The following is a 7887-nucleotide window of genomic DNA, read 5'->3' as shown; positions in this document are numbered from 1 at the left end:
CTTTTGTAGATCTTTGGTGGTATGTTAGTAACATGAAGGAGAAAAAATGCTGGATCATCTGGGTTTTCCCCTCTTTTCCTTCATCTCAATTCAGAACATATGCGTTTCTGTGTATTTTGATGCATTCTGCCATATTCCAGATGCGTTCTATACAGAAACAAAATGCAGCATGTTCTATTTTTGTTGACTGCACTGGAACGCATTTCACTGTTGTGAGCCATTGGAATACATAGAAAACACTGTGTATGCATTTTTGATACAGATTAAAAAAGCATTGAAGTTCATCTGGTGTGAACCAGCCCTACGCTATTAAAAATGTATGAATTTAAAAAGTGTTAAGGCAGACACCACATACAAAAATATTTTTTGTACAAGGACTGAAATGTAAAATGACTAAAAACTCATTGTCAAGAATGAAGAAAAAGATTTACTGGTTACATCATTTAGGTTATTTTGGAATAAACATTCACTCTACTTTTGTAAGCAACTTTGCTTTGTTATATTATTTATTTAAAGCTGCATTAAACCCAAAACTAAAAATGTATTTTTATTGCAGCTTACCAATCATTATATGTGGTAGCTGCATTCGTTTTCACTTTCTTTGGCTTTTCCCCTCTGTTTTTACCTTGCGACCTAGCCAATAACATACCTCCCATATTAGTGAGACATGACTCTGGAGGACTGAGCACAGGAGGCAAAGCAGACAGCAGCATTCTTAGTGTGCGGTAGGTTAGTGTAAACTATATTAGCAGATTTGAATACAATAACAAATTGATGCCAGTTTTACACAGGTTTTACATGAATAAATAAAAGCTGATAATTTTAATCACCCTTGCCAGTGGTAAATGGATTATCTTATCCATGTAAACCGGTACATTCTGCTGGAGAGCATGTACTTTTGAAAAACAACAGCCTTGCTTGTCGGATCACCAGATAAAATAGAAGACAGAAAGCCTAAAAAAGGAAACTAATGCAGGTATTACATCTAAGAATTGGTAAGCTGCAATATAATACTGTGCAGGGGCGGACTGACCATTTGGAAACTCGGGCACTATCCGAGGGCCCGGAGTCAGTAGGGGGCCCCATGAGATGCCCCTGGTACCTTTTTCATAGGCTTTTTTGAGTTTGGGCAAGGACACAGGGGCCCCATGATCCCCTATTGCCCGGGGGCCCCATGAGTTGTCAGTCAGCCGCTGATACTGTGTATGCATACTTCTGAGTTTAATATTGCTTTATCTAGACCTACATAGAATTTAAGTATGTTAAAGTACTATGTACATAATAAAAACAGTAACAATAAAAAGGCAGGTCCTTCTAAATCACTTGTCACTTTTTCTAGTTAATTTCTACCAAACTATTTTCAGGAAAATGTTGCAACTGTAAGCTTACATATGAAAAATATTCAAATAAATTGTATGAACAGAGTGGGGAATAAAGACTGACACTGATACCTATGAAAGTGGACCTAACATTTGTAAGCACTCTTCACTACCATCACCACTATGAGTCTGGGTTCCAACGGACTTCATTAACTTTAGCATATTTACATGGTGGTTTTGTGTTGAAAAAATAAATTCTGCATCATTTTTGGGTCCTTAGGACTAACTACTATACCTAACGCACTGTCAAAAGGTAACCATACCCTAGTGCAGTGTTTCTCAACCTTTTTTCAGTCCAGGCACCCTTTAAAATTCTGCACAATCTTGAGGCACTCTTTAAATTCTGCTCAATCCCAAACTAAACTAATACTTTTACATATCACAGTAACATCCACACACGTAAGATACCCAACACTGGAGATGATTTATTCTGCCAAAGCATATATACAATTTTTGGACAATTTTTAGAATTGAAGCTCATGTAAGTACATTTCTGGTGAGATATTGACCATTGGCAAGTAAGTTTCTAAACCAGTTCAGCTCTTTGGAAGTATTACGTACGTCCAAGGGGTGAACCTTTAATCAGAAGCTGATGGCTACAGTAGCAGCCATCAGCTTGTGTGTTTTTCCTGTTTAAAAGTGAAAGTGATGATCCATAGCTGGCAATCACCTTCACAGAGCCTGCAGCAGTCTATAAGACCCCTAATGTCTCCATAAAGAGTACCTGTCACCTACCCAATGCTATCCCATAGTGGTTTATTAACCCCATGTGATAGCAGTCAAGTAAAAATAAAAAAAATTTAAAACATTTTTAAACATTTTAAAAATAAAATAATAAAATGAAAGAAAAATGTGACTCCCCTCTTGCCCTGCATACCTGCGCTAACACAAGTCCAGGGTGTGCACACGTATGTAAACCGTGGTTGCACCGAACATGTGACATATCGCAAACGCCAGAATGAGAACAATAATTCTAGCACAAGAGCTCCTAGTTATCTCTAAACTGTTGAGCTGTAAATGCTTTTAAAGTGTCACCTATGGTGATTTTTGGGCACCGTAGTTTTTGGCACTATCGCAGGAAGGCACAATTTTAAGACATGGAATGTTTGGTATCTATTTACTCTATGCAATCTCATCTTATATATTTGAACCAAACATTGGTATTTTATTGTGTGTTTTTGCAGTTAATTGTTATTTTGCTGAAAATTTGCGTTTAACCGCTTTCCCACTGCCATATAGCAGAAATACTGCTGCAGGGGTGATTTTGCATCTCCGGGTAGGGGGCGTGCACGAGCCACACATGCGTCCTTCTTGTGCCGCTATTCACAGCCTCGGCTGTCAATCACGGGGTTCTTGCTAGTGATAACTCACCGGCACTCAGTGATCGCCAAGTATTACCGATGGGGAGAGAGAACTGGATGTAAACAATACAGTTCTCTCCCCTGTCAGCTCCAGCACACTGCTTTGTATGGCTCTGCATAGCAGAGCTATACAAAGCAGTGTGCTTATAGTTGAAAGCACACACACAGCTTACAGTAAAACAGCACACAGCACAGTTAATCGTTTGATCACCCTACATGTTAACCCCTTGCTGCTCAGTGCCATTAGTACAGTGTCAGTGCTTTTTATTAGCACTGATCACTATTGGTGTCACTGGAGATGTCAGTGATCCCAAGTCAGTTCCCCCCCATTGTCAGAATGCCCGCCACAATCCCGCAGTCCCGCTATAAGTTGCTGATCGCCACCATTACTAGTAAAAAAAAATTCCAGTATCTATACCGCCATTTGTAGATGCTAGAACTTTCAAGTACAACAATTAGTTTACACGTATTTGGGTTTTTTTTTAGCAAAGACATGTAGCAGAATACATTTTGGCCTACAGTTATGATGAAATTAGATTTTTTAAATTATTTTACTGGACATGTTTAATAGCAGAAAGTCAAACATATTGTTTTTTTTCTCAAAAATGTCGATTTTTTTACAGCGCAAAAAATAAAAACCTCACAGGCGATCAATTACCACTGAAAGAAAGCTCTATTTGTGGGGAAAAAAGGACGTAAATATAATTTGGGTGCAGTGTTGCATGACTGTGCAATTATCAGTTAAAGTAAGGCAGTGCCGTAACACAAAAAAATGGCCAAGTTAGGAAGGGGTGTAAATCCTCTGGAGGGCAAGTGGTTAATAAACAGTTGCGCAAAAATCATGCGACATAAAAGTTTGCAACTATCACTTTTTTAATCTACAGGACCTCTGCTCTCAGAAAATATATAATGTTCTAGGGTTTTAAGTAAAATTATTGCCAAAAATTAACATTTTTACTTGTATGCAAAAAATTAAAAAAATTGTTCTGGAGCCAAACTGGTTAAAGAGCATCTGTCACTTTGACCTGTCAGGACAAAATGACATGTTCTCTTAAAAGAACACCTCTCCACTTACTGATGCTTACATCAATCCTTTGCTATTCTGTAATATTTCCACTTGAATATACCTAAAGCTTCCAGATATGGGGAGCAAGTGACCTTCGATTCTTTGTCCTAAGGTTCATTGTCATGTGGAAGGGGGTAGAAAGTCATTACCTTTGGGCAAGCTTCAACACTGGCAAACATGGAATTTACACAAAGTGTAAGCTTAGTACTCAAACAGAATAACATTGAGGGAACATGATGAAGCTATCAATGGGTGGTGGGCTTTCAAAATCACCTGAGATTTTGCCATACCAGGTATTTTAATAATACATAATCTTTTTTTTTTTTTAAACCTGTTGGACCTGAAACTAATAATACCTACTAGCAAATAGGTTTGTAGCATGCGACCAAAATTCAAGATGTCTGCTCTCACACATCTGTTACATGAATTTAGCCATAATGGTTTGTTTCAGCTTTGCTGGGTTACAGAAACTGTCAGATGACAGTTTTCAAGTAAACTTGGCCAACTCTATTTAGAAACATGGGAAGATTAGTTATTATTCTGATTATCACTTGACCTTACCAGGATCAGTTCAAGATCTAGAACATTTTTAAGAGTGATGAAGGTATGACATTATCCAGTTTCATAAACAGATGTCTTGCTTGCTTAATGTGAGGTTAAGGTACCGGGCCAGTGCGGAAATATTATGGCTTCAATGATCAGTCACACTTAATAGGGTGGATGCAAGTATCAAAGGGCTGTTAAAAAAGTATGCTTATGTCAAGAGTGCACTTTGGCACACTCCTGTGTGTGATTAATCTGCCACACAGATTTCAACTGAGTATGTGATGTGTCTGGTTCCACTTTGGTTATTTTAGTTAGCTGGGGAGTTACAAGTGATCAAGCTAGTCATAAGCTTGTTTCTTGGCAAATCAGACACATCACTAATTGTGAATTTTTTTTATTACTCTAGACATGTACGTGCAGCTTGGTACAATATACAGTATTATACTAATCATAACTCACATTTGCCCAGGTTCATGAATAACTATCTGCAGACAAGATAGCACTGTCATTCAGTTGATTCCAAAATTTCTATACAGAGTCTACTTGTTCGATCACCTTTAGTTCTAACATACACTATATTGCCAAAAGTATTGGGACATCCCTCCAAATCATTGGATTCAGGTATTCCAATCACCTCCATGGCCACAGGTGTGTAAAATCAAGCACCTAGGCATGCAGACTTTTTCTACAAACATTTGTGAAATAATTGGTCACTCTCAGGAGCTCAGTGAAGCTTACAGTGTGCAGAAGTAGCCAAGAGTCACTAGATAAAGACCTCCAAACTTCATGTGGCCTTTAGCATAACAACAATGTGTAGAGAGCTTCATGGAATGGGTTTCCATAGCCCAGCAGATGCATTCAAGCCTTACATCACAAAGTGCAATGCAAAGTGTCAGATGCAGTGGTGTAAAGCATGCCGCCACTCTCTGTTATGTGGAGTGAAGAATCACGCTTCTCTGTCTGGCAATCCGATGGACATGTCTGGGCTTGCCAAGAGAATGGTACTTGCCTGACTGCATTGTGCCAAGTGTAAAGTTTGGTGGAGTGGGGATTATGCTGTGGGGTTGTTCTTCAGGGGTTGGGCTTGGCCCCTTAGTTCCAGTGAAGGGAACCCTTAAGGCATCAGCATACCAATACATTTTGGACAATTTCATGTTTCCAACTTTATTGGAAGTTTGGGGATGGCCCCTTCTTGTTCCAACATGACGGCGCACCAGTGCACAAAGCAAGATCCATGGAAAAGACATGGATGAGCAAGTTTTGGGTGAAGGAACCTGACTGGCCTGCACAGAGTCCTGACCTCAACCCGATAGAGCACCTTTGGGATGAAGTAGAGCAGAGACTGTGAGCCAGGCCTTCTCGTCTGACATCAGTGCCTGATCTCACAAATTTGCTTCTTGAAGAATGGTCAAGCATTCCCATAGACATACTCCTAAACCTTGTGGACAGCCTTCCTAGAAGAGTTGAAGCTGTTATAGCTGTAAAGAGTGGGCCAACTCAATATTGAACCCTACAGACTAAGACTGGGATGCCATTAAAGTTGATGTGAATGTAAAGACAGGTGTCCCAATACTTTTGGCAATATAGTGTATGGGACCATCACTGAAAGACTTGAGTCAAAGCGACACTAAATAATTTTTTTTTTACATCAGCCATTCTAAAAAATTAAGTATACCATGGTTTAATTTGTTGTTGCTTTGAAGTTTCTTCTTCTTCTTCTTCTCTTCCGTGCTGAATATGTTTACAGATAGATGTGTAGTCCATCTTGTAGGTGAGCAGGAAAGGATGGCTATGTTCACATACACAGTGGGGGCCTGGAGAACGAATGTAGCCACCCAGAACAAGAAGTCTGGGAATAGCATAAAAAAGCTTGCATTTGAGAGATGAAACAAAGAAAAAGAGAGATAACGGCTCCATGCACACTAGGAGCTGAAAAAAAAACCACTGTATAAAAAATACTCAGGGTCCATGCACACTAGCAGCTGAAGAAAATGTTGTGCAAAAAATGCTCAATATGAGCGTTTTTCTGGCATTTTCCCTTTTGTATGCCGCATTTAGCAGTTTAGCTGGTTGTTAAAGAGGAGACCGGCAAGCCGGCCGCCGCATCCTTAACAACTGATGACTCATCAGCTGTCAGCAGGGTTCCCCACTGATAGATGAATGTAAACAAAAGAATTGCCGGCAATTACAACTTAAGAAAAAAAACAGCATGGGGATGCCCCCAATCCAAACGGGTTTTAATGGGAATCCCACTCCAATATTTAAAAAGAGGCCCTTGTCCCCATCAACATGGGAACAAGTTGCTGTGGGGGGGGGCCTACCCCAAAGCACCCACCTTGTTGAGGGCATGTGGCCTGGTATAGTTTTGGGGGGGGGCAGTTGTTGCCCCTCCCCTTTCCTGGCCTGCCAAGCTGCATGCTTGGATAAGGGTATGGTATGGATTTTAGGGGAGCCCCACAATTTTTTTTTTCAATTTTGGTATGGAGTACCTCTTAAAATCCATATCATGTGTGAGGGATGTACGGGCAAGCAGATATACTGACAGGAAGACTCAATGAAACTACCACAACGCTGTGGTAGTTTATTGAGAACTACAAGCTGACAGCAGCTAAGGTACCCGCTCCATGGTAGGTAAAATTTTTCTCTGAAATCTGATAAATACTGGGAGTGTTGCTCCCCTATGTCTCTCACTGTGTACCGTGGTTCCTCCCACCAATCACCTGCAGTGACGTGGAGTGGCATTTGACAGTGTGGTCAGGCAGAGGTATTTATGCTCTTTTTTATGGGCAGATTTATTTTACTTTATGGAGGAAATGTTATACATAGCCTGTGATCCCAAATCAGATTTTGGAAAACAAAAAATATACATTTTTAGAAGTGGAATGGGTATTTAACCAATTCAATACCGGGCAATTTTACACTTTCCTGCCCAGGCCAGTTTTCAGGTTTCAGCGCTCTCACACTTTGAATGACAATTGCGCGGTCATACAACATTGTACCCAAACTAAAATTTTATAATTTTCTTCACACAACTACAGCTTTCTTTTGGTGGTATTTAATCAACGCTGGGATTTTTATTTTTTTGCTAAATTAACAAAAAAAGGCCAAAAATTTTGAAAAAAAAACACGTTTTTCTTTGTTTCTGTTATAAAAGTTTGCAAATAAATAATTGTTCTTCATAAATTTAGGCCAAGATGTATTCTGCTACATGTCTTTGGTGAAAATAACCCAAATTAGGATGTATTTTTTAGTTTGTAGGAAAGTTATAGAGTTCACAAACTATGGTATAGATCTGAATATTGATCAATCCTGAAGTACTGACAGCTAATCTAATTTCTTGAGGTCCAAGAATGTCAGAACAGAACAGATATCCCCCAAATGACCCCTTTTTGCAAAGTAGACAGTCCGACGTACTTTATAAGAGGCATGGCGAGTTTTTTGAAGTTGTATTTTTTTTGTCATAATTTTTAGGAAAATTAAAAAAATTAGTTTCACTATTTTTTTTTTTTACATATTGTCACCAGTGCAGTACAGC

Source organism: Staurois parvus, unplaced genomic scaffold (genome assembly GCF_062004578.1).
Source record: "Staurois parvus isolate SC_StPar_1 unplaced genomic scaffold, SC_StPar_1.0 ptg000344l, whole genome shotgun sequence".
Taxonomy (NCBI): domain Eukaryota; kingdom Metazoa; phylum Chordata; class Amphibia; order Anura; family Ranidae; genus Staurois; species Staurois parvus.
The sequence above is the reverse complement of the archived record's forward strand: the minus strand, read 5'-3'. Positions refer to the sequence as shown.